Source organism: Somniosus microcephalus, chromosome 2, assembly GCF_052327205.1.
Source record: "Somniosus microcephalus isolate GS21.2 chromosome 2, FLI_Smic_1.0, whole genome shotgun sequence".
Taxonomy (NCBI): domain Eukaryota; kingdom Metazoa; phylum Chordata; class Chondrichthyes; order Squaliformes; family Somniosidae; genus Somniosus; species Somniosus microcephalus.
The window spans coordinates 29,605,856-29,627,651 of NC_140988.1; the positions used below are offsets into that span (position 1 = coordinate 29,605,856).

Below are 21,796 nucleotides of genomic sequence, written 5' to 3' on the forward strand. Positions count from 1 at the left end.
GTGGCATTAGGACAGGTAACGAAATGGTTTTAAGGAGCAAGAGACAGACGTTGAAGGAGGGAATTCTAGATAGCTGAAAGGAGGGTCGCGAATGTAAGTTTGGGGTATTGGTGGACAGGGAGCCAATGTAGGCCAGCGAGCACAGGGGTAATTGGTGAACGGGACTTGGTGCGAGTTAGATACAGGCAGCAGAGTTTTGGATCAGCTCAAGTTTATAGAGGGTGGAGACCAGCTAGGAGAGCATTGGAATTGACGAGTCTGGAGGTAACAAGAATATGGATGATAGTTTTAGCAGCAGATGGGCTGAGGCAGGGACGGAGGCGGTTGATATTAGAGGTGGAAGTAGCAGGTCTTAGTGAAGGAGAGGATATGGGGCCGGAAGCTCCACTCGGTCCAATACGTTGCTAAGATTGCGAACAGTTTGCTTCAGCCTCGGGCAGTGGCCAGGGAGGGGGCTGTAATCGGTGGCTAGGGAATGGAGCCAATGGTCTTCCCAATGTTTAATTGGAAGGCATTTCTGCTCATCCAGTACTGGATGTCTGTGTTGTCAGGCTGCTTATCCGACATTTGAGGGGTCAAGAGAGGTGCTGGTGAAGTAGAGCTGCGTGTCGTCGGCATACATGTGGAAATTGATAATAATAGAAAACGCTGGAAAAACTCAGCAGGCCAGGCAGCATCCGTGGAGAGAGAAACAGAGTTAACGTTTCAGGCCGAAGACCTTTTCGTCAGAACGGGAAAAAAGCAGGAAATGGAACGCAAGTTTAGGGGCTGGGAAAAGGGGGAGGGGATGAAAGAACAAAAGGGAAGGTCAGTGATAGGAGAGATTAAGAGACATTGAGAGATATTCAAGGCAAGAGGAGGTGGTATTGGAACAGGTTAAGGAACAAAGGATGGCTCTAGATGTGGTGTGAATTGCGCTATGTGGAAATTGATGGTGTTTTTGGATTTTGTCGCTGAGGGGCAGCATATAGATGAGAAATAGGAGGAGGCCAAGGATAGATCCTTCTCCAGAAGTAACAGAGCGGGAAGAGAAGCCATTGCAGTAGATTCTCTGGATAGGTAAGAATGGAAACGGGCGAGGGCAGCCCCACTCAGTTGGATAACAGAGGAGAGGCATTGGAGAAGGATGATGTGGTCAACTGTGCCAAAGGCTGCAGACAATGAAAGGTTGAGAAGAGATGGTGCACCATGGTCACTGTCACATAGGATGTCATTTGTGACTTGTGTTTGGGTCGTTTCAGTGCTGTGGCAGGAGTGGAAATCTGATTTGGAGAGGTTCAAACTTGGAGTTGTGGGAAAGATGGGTATTGATTTGGGAGGCAACAACATGTTCAAGGACTTTGGAGAGGAAAATGAGGTTGGAGATGGGGTGTTGGTATGCAAGGACAAGAGTGGTCAACGGTGGTTTTTTGAAATGCTAAAACGGATGTAATAGGGATAACGGAAACGTGGTTAAAGTGTGTGCAGGATTGGCAGTTAAATATTACAGGCTATGCTGTGTTTAAAAAAGATAGAGAAAGAAGAGGTAGTAGTGGGGTAGCTGTGTTAATCAGAAATAACATCATGGCAGTAGCAAGAAAGGACATAATTAGCTAAGAAAAGAGATAGAAACAGAATCCATATGGATTGAGATAAAGGATAGGAAGGGATTGGTCAAACTATTAGGATATACTACAGACCACCAAATGGTGGAAAGGAAGTGGAGGGAGAAATATGTAGGCAAATTGATGAAATAAGTGAACAACACAGAATCATAATCATGGGGGATTTCAACTACCTCAAAATAAACTGGCAGGGAGAAGGAGTGAAAGGGGGAGCATGGGATGGAGTTTTTACAGTGTGTACAAGACTCCTTTCTGACCCAGTGCTCAACAAGGTAGGAAGTACTGCTAGACCTAGTAATGGGAACGGAACAGGATCAGATAAGCGAAGTAAGCATGGGAAACATCTGAGGAGTAGTGATCTCAATATACTAAGTTTGACGATAATGATTGAGAGATATCGATAGTACAGAGACCAAAGTAATAGATTTTGGGGGAAAAAAGCAAACTCTGAGGGAATGAGGGGGGAGGTAAACCGGAGAAAAATATTAAGAGGCGGAACAACAGTATACAATAATTAAAGGAGAGATATATAGAGCTCAGGAGACATTTATTTAATTAAAAATAAGTGTAAACTGACCAAGAATGAGATGCCATGGATAAATAAAGATGATAATATTGAATTTGAAGAAAAAGGCACTGCACAAGTACATAAACAATAAAGGAGAAAAGGGAATATGATGAGCTTCGGAAAGAGGTACAAAAAACAATTAGGAAGATTAAGAGGAAATATAAAATGAAAATATCCAAGAATATAAAAGAAATAGTAAAGTATTCTATCCTTGCTTGTCTAGGCATACAGTAACATAAATAGCTAAAAGTAGCAACGCAAGTTGATAAAGCCATAAAGATTGCAAACAAAGTACAGGAAACTTTGTGATATCCGGCACCGATGGGACCGAGCTGTTGCCGTCCCATCAAAACTGCCGGACAAACCAGCGCTAATGTTAAAACATACGGAGCTTTTGAGCTCCGTATCTAGCAACAAACCCTGTTGCTTAACAGCTTCTAAACAGTCGGCCGTAGCTTGCAAGCGTCTCTGTAGCTAAGCAACAGCTTTAGCTAGACCTTGCAGAGCCTGACTGGTGGGGGGGAAAAAAAGCAACGAAAAGAAAAAAAACTTACTGAACCGACTCCTGAATTTTGCTGGTGGATCGAGCATTCCGGACAGTTAACCTCCGGATAAACCGAAGTTTCCTGTATTGGGGTTCGAGGGCAATAGAATACAAAAGCAGGAAGTTGACGTTAAATTTATATAAAACCAGAAAAGACTTGCAAGGATGTTACCAGAATTGAGAGGATGAAACTATCACAAAAGATTAAGCAGGCTGGGGCTCTTTTCTCATGACAGCATACAAAGGTCTTTAAAATTATGACTGGGTTCGATAGGGTAGATGTGGAGAATATTTCCACATGTGGGTGAGTCTAGAACAAGGGGACATAAATCTAAGATAACCACTAACCGATCAAATGAAGAAATTGGAAGGAATTTCTTCACACATTGGTGAAAATGTGGAACTGGCTGTCACGTGGAGTAATGCAGATAGCATTGGCACATGTATGCATCAAGCCTCCCCTTATATGAGGTAGAAGGGAGTTGCGCGATATGGGGGCTAAGTTGGAAGAGGCTCGTGTGGAGCATAAACACTGGCACAGATCAGTTGGGCCAAATGGCCTGCTTCTGTGCTTTAGATTCTATGTAAGATTTCAGCCACCTAAACCCTACGCTTTGGAATGCCCTCCCTAAACCTGTTTGCCTTTCCACCTCTCTTCTCCTTTAAGACCTGCCTTTCAACCCGTCTTTGCCCATACTTTTTGGTCACCCATCCTAATATCTCCTATGGCTCAATATTGCTTTTTGTCTGATTTAAGCTCCTGCAAAGTATTTTGGGATATTTTTCTTCATTTAAAGGAACTATATAAATGCAAGTTGTTGAGATTCATTTTGTGCCCCTGAAGGAGGACATTATGGACAGTATATCAAGGAAAACAACAAATACTGGGACACATGGTTAGGTTTAATAAAGAAGGTACTGTATTATACAATTCTATTCTGGACATCCAAAGATGGGCCAGACTTTTACTTCAATGTACAGTATTTCGGAGCACCATCTTATTGTTTAGTGATGCCACAAGATTGCAGTGATATGAGGAAATTGTGAAAATTTATAGAACCTACATTCAGCTTGGACTTGGTACCACCAAAAATTATCTGGGGGCTGAAATAACTGACAGAAAGAAAGGCAAACAGCAATGTCTCTTCACCTAACTCTTTCTGACCCAGAAGTTTTCAGAATTTCTTACATTTAACAAGAATGTATTGATTTGGGTCAGAAGTTTTTATACTTTACAAACAATTTAAAAAAAATTATATTTGTTTACCTGTTCTTTCTTAAACAAAGACTGAAAAGTGCGACCTTTAGTTTTATCTAATTCATATTACAACAATAATTTAACTAAATAAATAATCGGTTTAAATTTAAGTCTTCCAGCAGTACTAGTAATTTTAATGCTGGCAATTGTGATCTTGTAGGTTGGCTTATTTAAATGTGTGTTTATACTGCAAGTTTATCATTTAATGCTAAATGATTTCAACTTCACGTTGATGGTAAACTGGCAACATAATCTGGAGTCAAGGGCAGATCTAATTCTAGAGGGATGTGGAGGAAAACTCTCTGGAAAGGGCAATCTTGCACTGATTCGGTTTAACACCACATGGAGTGTAAATCCAGTGCGGCATCAAATCTGGTTTGCAAAGTCCTTTGGGCTGGGGCTGTTGGACCTCCTGGACACTTTGTAAACTACAAGAACAGTCTGATTGTGTTTATAAGTAAACTCAATTCCTTAAGTTTGACCATCAAACAAAATTGGTGTGGGTTTTGGACTATTTTTATTAAAGTATTTGATCTTGTGCAGTCAAAATTTAATCAAACAGTCACATAACGAATTCCTAAAAACACCTTTTGTTAATGATAGCTGGCCCATAGTCTCTGTAATCATTACTAGTGACCCACATATCCTTAAATGCTGCCAAGCTAGTTAAAATTGAAGCACCCATCCCAACAGAATAATTCCTGTTTGGTGGTGCAATGACTTTGACTGGTAATCTACTGGGAACTTGGAACTTAATCTCCTTCAGCAATCTTTCTTCCAGACCTAGGAATAGAGTGGAGCCACCAGATAGTAATATGTTGCAAAATAGAACTTTCCTCAAGCTTCTATCACATTTTAAAATACTGTTGTAGATCAATTTATGAATTCCAGGTTCCTCCAAGCCTTCGTTGGTTGTTGTGAAGAGTAGTTCTGGCGCTTTGTAGAGTTCCTTTTGGATTGTGATCAGCCTCCCATCAGGGAGTGTATACTCCTGTTGAATGTCATCCGTATGAGTTTGTTCTCCAGCTTAGGATCGAGAGCAACATAGCACAATGATTCCTTGATGTTCTCAAAGGTCTCCTTATTGATTGTATTTGGGATATTGTGTCCACTTTCCATTAGGAGTCTCCTGATCTTTTCAGTGATATCATTGCCAGCCAATTTAAGTCTTTTGACGGCATCGGGCAGTTAGTAGCCTTCATAGATGGGTACAGCGTCAGTTAATCCAAAGCCACTGTCTAGGACTATTCCCCTGGTGCATCCTGATGCATAGAGTGCCAAAGTTGCAGGAATAGCCACATACATAGCTGGCACATTAAAACATTCAAACATGATTTCTGCCATCTTTTCTCTGTTCATGAAAGAAGTCAGTGCAGCAGCAGTCGTCAAAACTGGCCTCTCTTTTGAATTGATATGTAGTTCACATGCATAAACGTGCTTCCAGAGCTTCTCCAAATGCTCCCACGAGGTTATTATGCCACGTTCAATAGGGTACTTTAAGGACACTGCCTCTTTTAGCTTGAGCCTTTTTTCCAAAATAAACTTTTGTTTGGGATGCTTCACCCTTGACTTTGAAGGTACCTACAATGGATGGTATTACCGATGTTGGAAAGCTGTCACCAACTAACCCGGATTTGCAGAGCCCAGAACCATTATCTATGATTACACCGGTAATGTCCATCATTTGATGTGCAGCGAATCTTCACTTTGAACAAGAAGTCTTACAGTGGATAACTTGCCTCTTCTGGACAAGCAAGCACACACTGTAATTGCAACTAGAGCCGAGGACCTTTGGCAGTGTAGATCATTGCCATCAGATAACTCGACAATAGGTATCTATGTGACCAGTGAGAAGAGCCACTTCATAATAACTGACCTTTCAGTGACCTATGACTCATTGCTACATATATCAAGACAGATTAGCAGTTTTCATTTGATTATTAGAAAAAGAAAAAAAGTCTTGATTCTTTATGGAGGTGGATGTTGCGGAAGCATCATGACTTTTCAGGTTAAGTTGAAAATCATCAGTCTTTAGCTAGAAACTAGGTAGCTTAGTGGATCAGATCACTGCCCTTCCACTTGGGACTCGGATTTGAATTCAACCCCGGAGGCAAAATGGGCAGTCTAGTTTCAGTTCATAATGCAGCACATTTGCAGCATACAGTATTTATCAGAGAACCTGTAATATAATCGGGGAAATGAAACTGTTACAATGATGTGGTGGACTGAGGTTTTAGATTTTAAGGCTTATTGTATTATAGGTAGTGTAAATGGAGCTTGTAATATGTCAATAAACAAAGAGCTGTAACTGGTTTTATCCTCGAATTTATTTTGAATTTAACTTGTATTACAGTGATCATTCACTCGTAGTACTTCAGAAGTAGTTACTCATAGATTGAAGTATATGCTAGAGTTAGTAAACACAAAGGATGATTTGCAATTAGAACATTATATATGATTCTACAACATGACTTGCTTCCTTTCTCTCCTAGTTTATACATTTTACTGCCTACCTTTTAGGACTTTAAGTAAAATATTAAAAAGAAGCCAAAAACACTATGTATAAACTGCAGCCGATATAGGAAAACTGTTGGTAGTGTTATGAATGTAAAAGTATGAACTGCCTCAATATCTCAGTAGGAAGGAAACTAAGGGATGAACTCTGCTCGTCTTTTGCAATCTCTAAGAAATTGCAAAGGAATCTATTGAAAAGAGACAGCGATACAAAAAAAATTATTCCCTTTTTTTCTTGTAAAAATCTTCCCCTCCTCAGGAAGGCACTAACTCCTTGCTGGAATACAATTCCACTGCTATTGGTCACTTGTCCACGTAGGCTTTATTCATGTGTAATAGTGAGTGATTTGACTTTGGGGCATCAGGCAAGGTTGATGTCCCAATATATATAAATGATCTAGACAAGGGAACTAGATGTAATATCTCCAAGTTTGCAGACGACACAAAGCCAGGTGGGCGTGTGTGCTGTGAGGAGGATGCAGAGAAACCCCAGTACGATTTGGACAGGTTGGGTGATTGGGCAGATGCATAGCAAATGCAATATAATGTGGATAAATGCGAGGTTATCCACTTCAGTGACAAAAACAGGAAGACAGATTATTACCTGAACGGCAATAGATTGGGAAAAGGGGAAGTGCAACAAGACCTGGGTGTCACAGAATCACAGAATCCCCACAGTGCAGATAGAGGCCATTTCGGCCCATCGAGCCTGCACCGACACATATCCCACCCTATCCCCGTAACCCCACGTATTTAATCCCCTAACACTAAGGGTCAATTTATCATAGCCAAATCAACCTAACCCACACATCTTTGGACTGTGGGAGGATACCGGAGCACCCGGAGGAAACCCACGCAGACACAGGGAGAATGTGCAAACTCCACACAGACAGTCGCCCGAGGCTGGATTTGAACCCGGGTCCCTGGCGCTGTGAGGCAACAGTGCTAACCACTCTGAAGGTAAGCATGCAAGTGCAGCAGGCGGTTGAAGAAGGCAAATGGTATGTTGGCCTTCGTAGCGAAAGGGTTTGAGTACAGGAGCAAGGATGTCTTGCTGCAGTTTTACGGAGCCTTGGTGAGACCACACCTTGAGTATTGTGTGCAGTTTTGGTCGCCTTATCTGAGGAAGGATGTTCTTGCCATGGAGAGAGTGCAGCGAAGATTCACCAGACTGATACCTGGGATGGCAGGAATGACGTATGAAGAGAGATTGTGTCGATTAGGCTTATATTCACTAGAGTTTAGAAGAATGAGAGGGGATCTCATTGAAACTTATAAAATTCTAACAGGACTAGACAAACTAGATGCAGGAAGGATGTTCCCGATGGCGGGGGTGTCCAAAACCAGGGGTCACAGTCTAAGGATAAGGGGTAAGCCATTTAGAACAGAGATGAGGAGGAATTTCTTCACCCAGAGAGTGGTGAACCTGTGGAATTCTCTGCCACAGAAGGCAGTTGAGGCCAATTCATTAAATATATTCAAGAAGGAGTTGGATATATTTCTTAAGGCTAAAGGGATCAAGGGATATGGGGAGAAAGCAGGGACAGGGTACTGAATTTGGATGATCAGCCATGATCTCATTAAATGGCGGAGTGGGCTCAAGGGGCCGAATGGCCTACTCCTGCTCCTATCTTCTCTGTTTCTATGTTTGTCCATGTGCACTTCCAGCAGGGGTCAATAGATAGTCATTGGGATCAGAAACCATAGTTGATTTTCCTCCCTTCGTCCAGAGGCCCTAAGGTCATTTATAGTGGGGCCACCTTTGCTCAAATCAGCTAACTTGGCATACACTAAAAATTGAAGTAAGGACCTGTTGATTGATCTATGTTGCTCAGCAACATACTACGAATTGAACCATTATGAGAGCCTCCACTTGTCAACATTAAAGACTGGTATGTATAAATTAGTTAATCTTTAACCCATTGAGCATTGTGGCTGAGTTACTTTTCTAGGTTATTGTCAGGTGTTCGGGAGAGAGCACTGGTTTGAAAAAATTAACCAAGTTGCATATATGATGTGACTAGTCAGTTGTCTGAGGCTGGGGTTTCTATTGCCTGAAAAACTGGCTTTTGAAGCTAGTGTTCACCTTCAAAATGCAAGATGGAAGCATAGGTATCCAGAAGGTTTAAAATTGAATTTTATAAGGGGGTGGTGGAAACATGGTTAAATCAGGTAGACAAAAAGTAAACTGAAAATTTGTTAAACACAAAACCAAGAATAGAAGGGGACAAAAGAGACGTCAAGGTAAATTAAAGTGAAATTAGTAGTTTGGAGTTAATTTGGTAATATATTTATGACGTTTGAGTAGCTTTATTACTTTACTTACATTTTTATCATCATGGTTCATCAGCTGATCAAAACTGGTTTGACGAATGGGAGGTTCCTCCGATCTCTTGGGCTGATACTCGAATAAGCACATTGAATGCATCATTTGTACATTGCCTCTGAATGATGCTGGAACTGTAACACATAACTGCAGAAGGAAAATTCTGTTTTGCTATACTGTTATAAATGATGTCTAGAGTTCTAACACTTTAATTATGCTGGTTTGGTCTTGTTGCTTACGCTAATTTGTTAATACATTGTAATATTCCATAGATAATGTCAAGTTAAATTTGCTTTAGTATGTTGTGCCAAGTATAGGTGAGAATAAAGTGGTGATACTTGCCTGGATTGGCAATATATATTTTTCAAGAACAACTGGTTATGATCGTTCCTCTTGCTTGGATTTTGACACCAAATGTTAAAGTTACAATTCCATAATAAAATATTTCACTCAAGACATCAATCCCAAAATAGTTTAATACAGATTGGGAATTATTTATTTTAAACTTGAGTGGAGTCTTGAACTGTATTACAAACAAAGAAAAGTTGATATTGCACACTTTGTAAACCTGTATTGAAATTATATTTGTGCTTGGATTTAATATGTATAGCAAAAAACAAAACACCTCTCCCCACCCCATTCTGTTCTACGGTTTCTTTTCTGAGGTATAGGTGTCTGCCATATGGAGAATTTCATTATTGGGCTGTAATTTGCGACCCCTACGAGGTGCGCACGTGCCTATAGGGGCTGCGCAAGTTCCGGGTTTAGGCATGCGCATCACATGCGCTGAAACCCGGAACCTGCGATCTGTCAAGAATCTTCTTGACAGTTCATCTGCATCCCCGGGAAAGGGGCCTCCGCGGGCGGAGAGCTGCACTATTTGCCCAACTTCTGCCCAGTGAATGCCCGTGAAATTCTTACGCCTGGTAAAAGCAGGCGTAAGGCCTGCTTTTACCAGCGTAAGAGTTTTATAAAAAAATTATCACTCATTTATACATTAAAAACCCTGTCCAATAAGGTAAATTTATTTTTAGCCCCATTGAAACATTAAAAAAATCAGAATTAAATTTTTGTTCAAAATATTTAAATGCCATTTTAATTAATTTTAAATGTACATTTTCTAAACTTTTTTCATGTGCTCGTGTATTTTTTAAGTGATCCCCATTCATACGTATGGGAGTTATGTACGTACGGAATCCCCATAAGTCTGAATGGGGATCCCCTTCTTTCATTGGTTGGGCTGGCCCACGTGATCCCAGGGGCGCTTGCGAGCCGCATGCGACCCTGGGATACATGGGCCTCTACCCGCGGGTACCCAGAGAGGCCCCGGACCACCGGGTAAATTCGTCGATTTTTTGCAAGTCGGAGGCATCCACCCGCGGGAAGTCTTCGACCACAAATTTTGGGCCATTGTCTTTAAGAGTTTCCAAACCAAGATACTGAGACATAATCACACATAGTGTTTCTGTTTGTCTGATATGAAATGCACACTCTTTCTGCAGGGGGATACAAAGCACAAGTTGGCAGAGTCAAGGTTTAGGATTCCCCATCAAGTGTGTGCAGCTCGGACTATCCTTCCTGGTTGCAGGGTTATTTGGAGGGAGTGGGAAGAATCTCAGTTCATAGAGACTGATCTACCCATCCCGTTAATGAATTAATCAACAGTGCCCTGGAAAACTGTGGACTTGCGTGGCTCAGCTATCACGTTACTGAGCGTACTAAGGGTTGACTTGGTTTCAAACATCTATTGCCAGGCATGTCATTTTGGAGCCACCTTGACCCCAAAGCTAAATGGAACATAGGAACAGAAGTGGGCCATTCCTCCCCCACCACCCCCCCTCGCAATGGCATTTAATTCATTATAGACCAAAAATCAATCTGGAAATTAAATGACTTGGATCTAGTGTGCATTTGTACTTCATGAGAAAATTGTCCATCACACTTGCACCTGATTGGCTGGCTCAAATTTCCATCACCTGTTAATATTGATTTCTCAAATGCTGTGAGGTAATGATCAAATTGCTCACTTTTTTCTCAGCTGCTAATCAGGAACGAGCAACTCACAAAATGAGCCAATAAAATGGCTCAAACTATTTTTTCAGGTTTCTTCTGCAGTTATGGTAGGGTAAAATATAATATTTTATAATGCACATAAAAACATAAATAATTTACAAAAAATATTTAAACATACCCATAAAATTGCCCAAGAACTGTCAGATATCCATTCAATAAGTTTAACGTGTGTGACTTCCTTCCCCTCTTCCTCCAAATTATTTTTGACCCACTGCAGAGGTACAGATTCTTCCCCATATTTCCCAAGAAATGGGGTGGCCAAACTTGAATTGTGCTTACTCCTGTCCAGCACCTCTCGCTCGCTCCCCATGTTTAAAAATGTCTTTAGCTTTTTTATTGTCTTCTTGGTATTTCTACTTGGATCCTGCTGCTTCTTGCCATTCCTTGCTGCTACCCCATGCTGCATCAGTGCTCCTTTCCTGTTCCTAACCATCCCTGATACTCAACCTGTGTTCCTTATTTAGTGGTAAGCAGTACTAGACCTGTATTCGAGACCAGGTATGTGTCTTGGACAGCTTTAAGTTCCACACCCCAGCGTCTTCCAGTCCTCATTTTCCCTTTGCTTCAAGACCTCCCCAGTGCTTCCAGAACCTATCTATGCACCCATGAGCACCCAGCTGCCTTTTCTCCCCACATTGCATAAGACCCCTTCACTGTTCTCACTATCCATTCACCTGCTACTCCTAGTCTTACCCACCCCACCCCCCTCATGTCCAGCTGCATTGCTTTGACACTGCTCTCCTACTTTAGTGACACGCCAGTACTCTTTGCTCCAGGACCCAACCACTTCCCTTTGCCCCTCCCAGACGCCCAGTCTTCTGTCCTCTGTCTCAATCCCCATGGTTCCAGTGCTTACACCTTACCCAGTGAATACTCTCACGCTTTTGACTGCATTCCCTATGGTTTGACATCCCTTCTTCTGTCAGCTTGCGCCATCCTATTTGCCAAGCCCAACTCAACTCCTGCTTTCTCCTGACCTCAACTTCCGGATAGTTCTCTCTTACCTGCACATATTGCAACACTGTCCAGACAGCCTCTTCCCACCCAATCAGAGAGATAGACACTGCAGCGATAGCCATACAGAGAAAGAAAGGCAATAAAACACAGACCTAGAAAAGGGAAGCCTGAGGGGTGACCTAATAGAGGTCTTTAAAGTTATGAACAGGTTTGATAGGGTAGACGTAGAGAAGATGTTTCCATTTGTGGGGGAAACCAAAACTAGGGGCCATAAATATAAGATAGTCACCAATAAATCCAATAAGGAATTCAGGAGAAACTTTTTACAAAGAGAGTGGTTAGAGCATGAAACTTGGAGTAGTTGGGACGAATAGCATAGATGCATTTAAAGGGAAGCTAGATAAGCACTTGAGGGAGAAAGGAATAGAAGGATATGCTGATAGGGTTGGATGAAGAGGCGTGAAAGTAAGTTCATGTGGAGCATAAATGCCAGTATAGACCAGTTGGGCCGAATGGCCTGTTTCTGTACTGTAAATTTTATCTATGTAAATACAATTTTTGTTTATTTTGTGAACAATGCCACAGGAGATTAAATATATTATGCATTGTATAATGCTCCTGTCATCACAAAATGGTATATCGTACAACTGTGAGCAGTGGCATGGTCGGCCTTCGAGTATTTGATTAAAACATTTAATTATTCTTGGGGTGCGTAGAGAGAAGGCGGCAGTAGATCCTCTCTTGGTCTCCAATTGATCCCTTTAATCCGTTTGCTTTCCTGGGTTAACAGGTACTGAAGGTGAGATAAGAGTTTAATATATATGTAGCATTAGTACTTGACAACTGCTTTAGCCTTTATAGTTGGTAAGTATTGGGTGGGAGGCAGTTTAACAAGAATTAAGTCAGGCTTCCCACTCGCACACCTTTGTTGTTTCCATTGCGGAGATTAATTATGTCACAGTCTCCTGTAGTGCCTCAGAAATGCAAATTTTTGAAACATCCATCTGCAAATATTCTTTTGTGTGTACACCCTGAATCAGTATTGTGATGAAAGAAGTAAACATTGGGGCATTGTTCCTTGAAGAGATTGGCACCATTTGAGAGCCATTTTTAGTCTCCGTCCCTGTTGTACATAGAGCCGAACTCTGAAAGTATACTTCAGTTTTTTTCTTTTGTCAGCCGCCAATCGTTCTGCTGTCAGAATTTTAGAAAAAAGTCTTCGCTGTTCTGCCATTCTTTTTCAGTTTATTTTCATGTTAATTGTTTTTTTGGTTAAGTTTGAATCCATACATGTTTTTGTTGCGTTTTAACTTCTGCGAAGCTACTAGTATTAACTTCTAGTCTCAAAATATTCTTTGAATTGTTGATCGAGACTTCCGTTAATTATATTGTTGCATTGGTTGATTTGCTTTTCTGGTCAATTTCTCCTTGATTTTTGGTTGATGCCAGAGCCCAGTTTAAAATTTTTATATATACAATGTCTGGCTTGAAAAAGAACATTTGCATTGTCTTCTGAAACTACCTGATTTCCAGAGGTGTGTAGTCTGTTCCAGATCAAACGGAGCTTGTTCTGAGTAGTTTATTCCCTGGAAGGAAACCTTGACGGGCAGTTGGTGTTCCACACATTTGCTTATCTCCAGGGAATATAACTCGAGTTTACCCAGTCTCTAATAGAAGTGTCAGCCATGCGTCAGTTGGTAGGACTCTCACCTCTGAGTCAGAAGATTGTGGGTTTAAATCCCATTCCAGAGAGAGCACTAAAATCCAGGCTGACGTTCCAGTGCAGTCCTGAGGGGAGGTGCTGTCTTTCAGTTGAGACATTAAACCTGCTCTCAGGTAGACATAAAAGATCCCATGGCATTATCTTGAAGAGGATCGGGAGAGTGTCCTGGTCAATGTTTATTCCTCAATCAATAACAACAACTTGTATTCATATATAAAAATAGATTATCTGGCCATTATCACTGCTGTTTGTGGGAGCTTGCTGTATAAAAATTGGCTGCCGAGTTTCCTACATTAAAACAGTGACTACACTTCAAAAGTACTTCATTGGCTGTAAAGCGCTTTGGTAAGCCCTGAGGTCGTGAAAGGCACTGTATAAATGCAAGTCTTTCTTTTTTTTATAACTTAGTCAATTAATTTCCAGGTATCATCCTGCTGGTTTGTGCCTGGACTTTCTCCAAGTTCAATAAGTTCAATACCCCAAGCTGGGGTATCCAAAACTGTTCGTAGTATTCCAAATGAGGTCTGATCAGTGCTCTGTATAACTGCAGAAACTAGTTTTTATATATCTATATCGCTTATGCTGAAGGCTAGCATCTCATTAACCTGTTTGATGTTATAGAAGTTACAACATGAAAACAGGCCATTTAGCCCAACCAATCCATGTTGGTGTTTATCCTTCACACAAGCAAATAGTTCTAATCACATTTACCCACACTTGTACGATAGCAAAATACTGCGGATGTTGGAAATCCGAAATAACACCAGAAAATGCTGGAAAAACTCATCAGGCCAGGCAACGTCCGTGGAGAGAGAAACAGAGTCAATGTTTCAGGTCAAAACCCTTCGTCAGGACTGAAAAAACACAGGAAATGAAACCGATTAAAAGAGACAAAAGACGGCTCTAGATGAGGTGTGAAATGCGCTGGCAGAATGAGAGATAGCTGCCATGTGGGAGAGAAAAAAAAGGGGATAAAAAAAATATGTAAAAATGTAATAGGGGCCGAGGTTATGATCTGAAATTGTTGAACTCGATATTGAGTCCGGAAGGCTGTAAAGTTTTTCCTGTATCCCTTCAACCATTTTTCCTTCATCCACCTATCCAATCTAATCTTGAATGTGGTTTGCCTCAACCACTAACCCTGGAAGTGATTTCCACCGCCACACAATGCTTTATGTAAAGAAGCTTTTTTCCTTTGTTGAAAATCTCTTGCATTTAGTACTGTAATTTGATGGCTTTTTACACCTTAGCTAGTTTTGAATGACTTGCGTACCTGAATCCTTAAATTCCTTTGTTTATCTATCCCGCCACGTGCTTACCCATTTAGATTGTACTCCCATCTGCCAGGCTTGTGTCCAAAGTGGACTACTTCACACTACATTGTACTAAATTGCATCAGCCATTGTTCTGTCCATTTAGTTAACCTATCTATGTCCTTGTGCAATATTCTGCACTGCTTCACATTTCACTGAATCTCCTAGTAAACTTGCATAACCTCCCCTCTATTCCATAATCTTAAAATGAAAAGCTGGGACCCCAGCACCAGTTCCTGTTATTGTGAATTGATCCAAGGATCCCTGTATTACAATTCTGTGCTTCTACCCATGCTGCAAGATTGGCTCTAGAAACATAGAAAACGTAAAAGATAGGAGCAGGAGTAGGCCATTCGGCCCCTCGAGCCTGCTCCGCCATTCAATGCGGTCATGGCTGATCATCCAAATTCAGTACCCTGTCCCTGCTTTCTCCCCATATCCCTTGATCCCTTTAGCCTTAAGAAATATATCTAACTCCTTTTTGAATATATTTAATGAATTGGCCTCTACTGCCTTCTGAGGTAGAGAATTTCACAGGTTCACCACTCTCTGGGTGAAGAAATTCCTCCTCATCACTGCCCTAAATGGCTTACCCCTAATCCTTAGACTGTGACCCCTGGTTCTGGACTCCCCAACCATCGGGAACATCCTTCCTGCATCCAGTCTGCCCAGTCCTGTCAGAATTTTATAAGTTTCAATGAGATCCCCTCTCATTCTTCTAAACTCCAGCGAGTACAAGCCCACTCGACCCAATCTCTCTTCATACGTCATTCCTGCCATCCCAGATATCAGTGAATCTTCGCTGAACTCCCTCCATGGCAAGAACATCCTTCCTCAGATAAGGCGACCAAAATTGCACACAATACTCGAGATGTGGTCTCACCAAGGCCCTGTACAACTGCAGCAAAACATCCTTGTTCCTGTACTCAAACCCTCTTGCTGCGAAGGCCAACATACCATTAATCTTCTTAATCGCCTGCTGCACCTGCATGTTTACCTTCAGCGACTGGTGCACAAAGACACCCAGGTCTTGTTGCACTTCTTCCCCTTCTCCCAATCTATTGCCATTCAGATAATCTGTCTTCCTGTTTTTGACACCAAAGTGGATAACCTCGCATTTATCCACATTATATTGCTTCTGCCCAATCACCCAACCTGTCCAAATCATCCTGGAGTTTCTCGGCATCCTCCTCACAGCACACACGCCCACCCAGTTTTGTGTCGTCAGCAAACTTGGAGATATTACATCTAGTTCCCTCGTCTAGATCATTAATATATATTGTGACTAGCTGAGGCCCTAGGACCGATCCCTGCGGTACCCCACTAGTCACTGCCTGCCACTCGGAAAAAGACCCGTTTATTCTAATTCTGTGCACCTCTATTGTAGCTGACAGTCTTCTGTTGAACCATATCAAATGACTTTCGAAGATCCATGTTTATGTCATCCCGTGATTCTGACTGTCAGAGTTCTATTAGGTTAGTTAGACATATATTGTGCCCCAAACCACAGTAACTTTCCATTTATTTTCTCAATGCTTTATTGTATCTCTAATTCCCCCCCCCCCCACCACCACTGATGTTAAACTCACTAGTCTGCAGTTACTTAGTTTGCCCCTTCCATCCTTCTTGTATAAGAATGTAACATTTATTACTTTCTAATCTTCTGGCATAATCCCCAAATCCAGAGAGTTTTGGATGGTCATGACTCGGGCTCCAAGGGTTAAATTATGAGGCGAGATTACATGAACTAGGCTTGTATTCCCTGGAATATCGAAGGTAAGGGATGATTGATTGAGGATTAATTTAAGATTTTTGAAAGGAATTGATAGGGTAGATAGTGCGAAGCTTTTTCTGCTGATGAGGGAGTCTAGGACAAGGGGGCATAACCTTAAAAAGAAGTTGGGAAACACTTTTTCACACACAGGGTGGTAGAAGTGTGGAACTCTCTCCCACAAAAAGCAGTAGATGCGAGCTCAATTAATTTTAAATCTGAGATCGATAGATTTTTACTAGCCAAGGGTATTGAGGGAGTGGAGCCAAGACTGGTAAATGGAGTTAGGATACAGATCAGCCATGATCTAATTGAATGGTGGAACAGACTTGAGGTGCTGCTTGGCCTTCTGTTCCTATGTTCGTATGACTAATGCATTCCCAATTTCCTCATCTATTTCTTTTAATACCCTTAGGTAGAAAGTGTTAGTCTTGGCGATTTATCCAGATTTAGTCAGTGGTTTATTACAAATCTGAGATTAATTTCTCAGAACAAATTGTTATGCTGAAATTTTATTTTCAGCTACATGATTCCTTGTTATAAAAGTATAATTTTGTTGATTACAAGCTGGAGTACCTGGCGTTGCCGAGGGAACTGAAGAACCCTCTGACATGTTTATAAAACTATTTATAAAACTGTTGGGATTGAAGAACTCTTGCTAAGCACCCAGGAGGTGGTTGGTTAACTTCGTTTTTTGTTAATGGGGATCGACAGTAGCCAAAAATTCAAGTTTTTACAGTTTTCCTTCTATGTCACTTTGGAGGTAGCAAGCAGAATTATCATTTTGCAATGTTATCATTGACATTAACGTGTCATGATCATATAATTGTGCATTATTGTAAAAAGCAATAAAATTGTTGAAATTTTTAATGAGAGGACCACATTCTGCTTAAAAAAAGACTCAAACAATGATTATGATTTTAAAATGCAATTTTCCATAGCCAACCCAGGAGGAAATTGCATGGCTTCGTTTTTTTAAAGAGTTTCCGAGATTAGGCATTTTTATTGAGAAAAAAATCCTTCGCCAAATGCGCCAACTATTTGCATAATACAGCGCTGATGGACGGGTATTGATGGCGGAGTATATTTTCTTTCTCTACACCCTTCCGATCGTTAATTGGCAGCGTGTAAAATATAGTGGCGTTGACGGAATTTTAATCTGGATAAAAAAAACAAATTTGGTATAATCTGTAGAAAAAAAAATTTTGATTTTGCAAGCGTGTATCATTGCATAATTGAGGTGGATTAATGTTGCGCATTAACATGATAACAGCATTTTCTTTAAGTTTCAGTTTGTGTGTTGGATGGCAGGGGTGCTATATTTTGTTCGGGTTTTACAGTTACCTGTTTTCCTTCCCTAATGATGGCATTATTGGAGAGCCCGTTGATATACAACATTTTCTGTTTTTCCTGAGGGTGTTAAAAGAAACAGATTCCTTGATGCACCAACTCTTGAACATGCTACGTACAACTGGCCATGTGAAAAACAGGGCGTGAGTAAGTTGATGCCAGCAACCTTCAAAGTCTGCCCCTGTGCCTTGTTGATTGACATTGCAAAAGAAATTGTTACAGGAAACTGTCGCCTTTTAAATTGAAATGGCAAGTCATTTGGTATCATTGGAATTCAAGGAATGAGAACATCCTCAACTCTGGCGCAGCCTGATATGATGGTAGCCTCAATGAGATTTGGCATGAGCTTTTTGACTGCCAGTCTGGTTCCATTGCACAACTTTGGTGGATCAATGTTTCTTAAGAGCATGATGGGGGTGCCCTCCTTCAGTACGAGTTTGTGAGGAGGTGTTCCTGAAGGCTACAATGAGTTGAGGAACTCAGTGGGGTAGTGTACCCCATCAGCACTCTCACAAACAGTATCAACACTTTTTTATAAATTCGCTCTTGGCCAGGGAGTTTTTGAAAAAGCAGTATGTTGATGTTGTTGACAGTACCATTCTTGGGTGCAAGTATTGACCGTTCACACAGCCACTTGGGATCTTTGAAGTGATTGAGGAGGCTTGGATACACCTGTGAGGTCAACTCCTCAACTGTTTTGACTTGACTGCCACAGTCTGGAGGAATTGTGATTTGACCACAGCTGTCAATTGGCAACTTTCCATCTCCCAAATTTAGCAACAGTCGGGTAAAGGATCCTGCCATTTTGTCACCATGCATATGAACACGCATGTTTGTGGTCAAATGGACTGTTTGCACAGCTGGCCACAGATGCGATGCATTGAGACATGCATTAAGTTCATCTGCTGGTGTTCCTCTGGGGGCAACTGGCAGGATTTGGCGGAAATCACCTGCCAACAACAGGGTGATGCCACCCATCAGCCTATTGTTTCCTCTCAGATCTTGAAGAGTTCTGTCGAGTGCTTCAAGTGCCCTCTTGTGGGCCATTGTACACTCATCCCACACAATGAGTCTACACTTTTGAAGCAACTCAGCAGCACCAGTTCCTTTGCTAATGTTACACACTGGGTGTTCTTGTCTTGTCAGATCCAGAGGGAGAGCAAAGGTTGAGTGGGCAGTGCGACCTCCTTGGAGAAGAGTTGCAGCGATTCCTGATGAGGCAACAGCCAGTGCAATGCATCCCTTAGAGCGAACCATGGCCAGTAAAAGATTGATCAGGAATGTCTTTCCTGTTCCACCAGGTGCATTGAGGAAGATAATGCCACCAGCATTGTTTTCCACCATATCCACAACCAACCTGTATGTCTGTTTCTGGTCTGGAACCAATTTAGGTTCAGTGACGGTGACAAAGGAGGTCAGTTCCTCAACATTGTAGGTGGTTTCCCTGAGTACCTCTCTGCTGAGACCTGGAGAAGTATTCCTACAGGGAGATGGAAGGTTCAACTCAGTCAGAGACTTGCCAGCCAATGCCAAAGTCTTCTCCTCCAAAAGGATCAATACACACACAGAATCCCCACAGTGCAGATAGAGGCCATTTCGGCCCATCGAGCCTGCACCGACACATATCCCACCCTATCCCCGTAACCCCACGTATTTAATCCCCTAACACTAAGGGTCAATTTATCATAGCCAAATCAACCTAACCCGCACATCTTTGGACTGTGGGAGGAAACCGGAGCACCCGGAGGAAACCCACGCAGACACAGGGAGAATGTGCAAACTCCACACAGACAGTCGCCCGAGGCCAGATTTGAACCCGGGTCCCTGGCGCTGTGAGGCAACAGTGCTAACCACTATGCCACCGTGCCCCCCCCCCCCCCCCGTTCCCTGATTGTACATTGCATCAGTGAAGTTCAACTCCATTGCGGGGTTGGCTCTCCTGAGTTGGTGTAAGATGCCTTCTGTCAGGCTGTCTTTGTGATCTTCCCACAACTGCATCGGGTTGGAAGGGCTGCAGAGGGCAATTATAATGGCAAAGAGATTTTGTAGCCTATTGGGGGATTAAGACAGAGCAGCTTCTGTCATCGTCGCATGCCAATGAATGTCATCCTCAATGAGTCCTCTTCTGCGGCAAGCTTCTTGAAAGGAGGCACAGAGATGGCCATTGAAATTCTTGAGGTCATTAAATGATGTTGGGCCAGCAACCTCATGGAGGAGTAGACGAAGGTTAAAGCACTCTGTTGTTTGGATGGACCGTGAAGACTCTGCCAAGTGCATCAGATGAGTACACCCCTGTATGACCAGGAACTTTCTTCTGACCTGGTCCAGGGTGCCGAGCCCACCATGTGTTGTTTGGCTGCCAGATGTAGTACTTGGGCACCTGATGATACAAAAGTATCTTGGTAAAGTCAATCGTTTGGCACAACTCAAAGAATGCTGTCAGTTTTGTCTTTGGAGGTTCCTCGGCACGTTGCCTGGCATTTACTGGTCGGAAGAAAACCCTTTGTCCATTTTGCAAGTGCACATCCAATTTAGTGACAGTGGGGTAACGCTTGTTGATGTCAAAACCAAAAATTCGCCAGGCTGCCTCATTGCTGCAGAAACAGTAACAGAGCATTTGGATGAACATAATTTAATAGGACAGAGTCAGCATGGTTTTACGAAGGGGAAGTCATGTTTGACAAATTTGCTCGAATTCTTTGAGGATGTAACATACAGGGTGGATAAAGGGGAACCAGTGGATGTCGTGTATTTGGACTTCCAAAAGGCATTTGACAAGGTTCCACGCAAAAGATTACTGATCAAGATAAGAAATCACGGGATTGGGGGTAATATACTGGCATGGGTGGAAGATTGGCTATCTAACAGAAAACAAAGAGTTGGGATAAATGGTTAGTTCTCGGGCTGGCAATCAGTAACTAGTGGTGTTCCGCAGGAATCAGTGCTGGGACCCCAACTCTTTACAATCTATATTAACGATTTGGAGGAAGGGACCGAGTGCAACATATCCAAGTTTGCCGACGATACAAAGATGGGAGGGAAAGCAGTGAGTGAGGAGGACATAAAAAACCTGCAAAAGGACATAGACAGGCTAAGTGAGTGGGCAGAGATTTGGCAGATGCAATATAATGTTGGAAAGTGTGAGGTTATGCACTTTGGCAGAAAAAATCAAAGAGCAAGTTATTATCTAAATGGAGAGAAACTGCAAAGTGCTCCAGTACAAAGGGATCTGGGGGTCCTGGTGCATGAAACACAAAAAGTTAGTATGCAGGTGCAGCAGGTGATCAGGAAGGCCAATGGAATCTTGGCTTTTATTGCAAGGGGGATGGAGTATAAAAACAGGGAAGTCTTGCTGCAGTTATACAGGGTATTGGTGAGGCCACACCTGGAATACTGCGTGCAATTTTGGTTTCCATATTTAAGAAAAGATATACTTGCTCTCGAGGCGGTTCAGAGAAGGTTCATTCGGTTGATTCCAGAGATGAGGGGGTTGACGTATGAGGAAAGGTCGAGTAGGTTGGGACTCTACTCATTGGAGTTCAGAAGAATGAGAGGCGATCTTATCGAAACATATAAGATTGTGAGGGGGCTTGATCGGGTGGATGCAGTGAGGATGTTTCCACTGATGGGTGAGATTAGAACTAGGGGGCATAATCTTAGAATAAGGGGCTGCCCTTTCAAAACTGAGATGAGGAGAAACTTCTTCACTCAGAGGGTAGTAAATCTATGGAATTTGCTACCCCAGAGAGCTGCGGAAGCTGCAACATTAAATAAATTTAAAATGGAGATCGACAT

At 42.1% G+C, this 21,796-nt stretch overlaps 1 protein-coding gene and 1 pseudogene across 8 annotated transcripts in view; one reads left to right on the top strand and one right to left on the bottom strand.

Moving 5' to 3' along the window:
* The window catches only part of kiaa0232 (KIAA0232 ortholog), a 127,731-nt gene that overhangs the window by 32,655 nt on the left and 73,280 nt on the right, over window positions 1-21,796 (top strand). The window contains exon 1 of one of the 8 annotated variants that reach the window (XM_086008238.1): window positions 17,858-18,148. The exons of the other annotated variants lie outside the window; for them this stretch is intronic. The gene's annotated coding sequence lies outside the window, so the exon portion shown is untranslated. Of the gene's footprint in view, window positions 1-17,857; window positions 18,149-21,796 lie in introns of those variants that run through there. 8 annotated transcript variants of the gene reach the window in all.
* LOC147122640 (actin, cytoplasmic-like) lies at window positions 3,607-5,965 on the bottom strand (annotated as a pseudogene).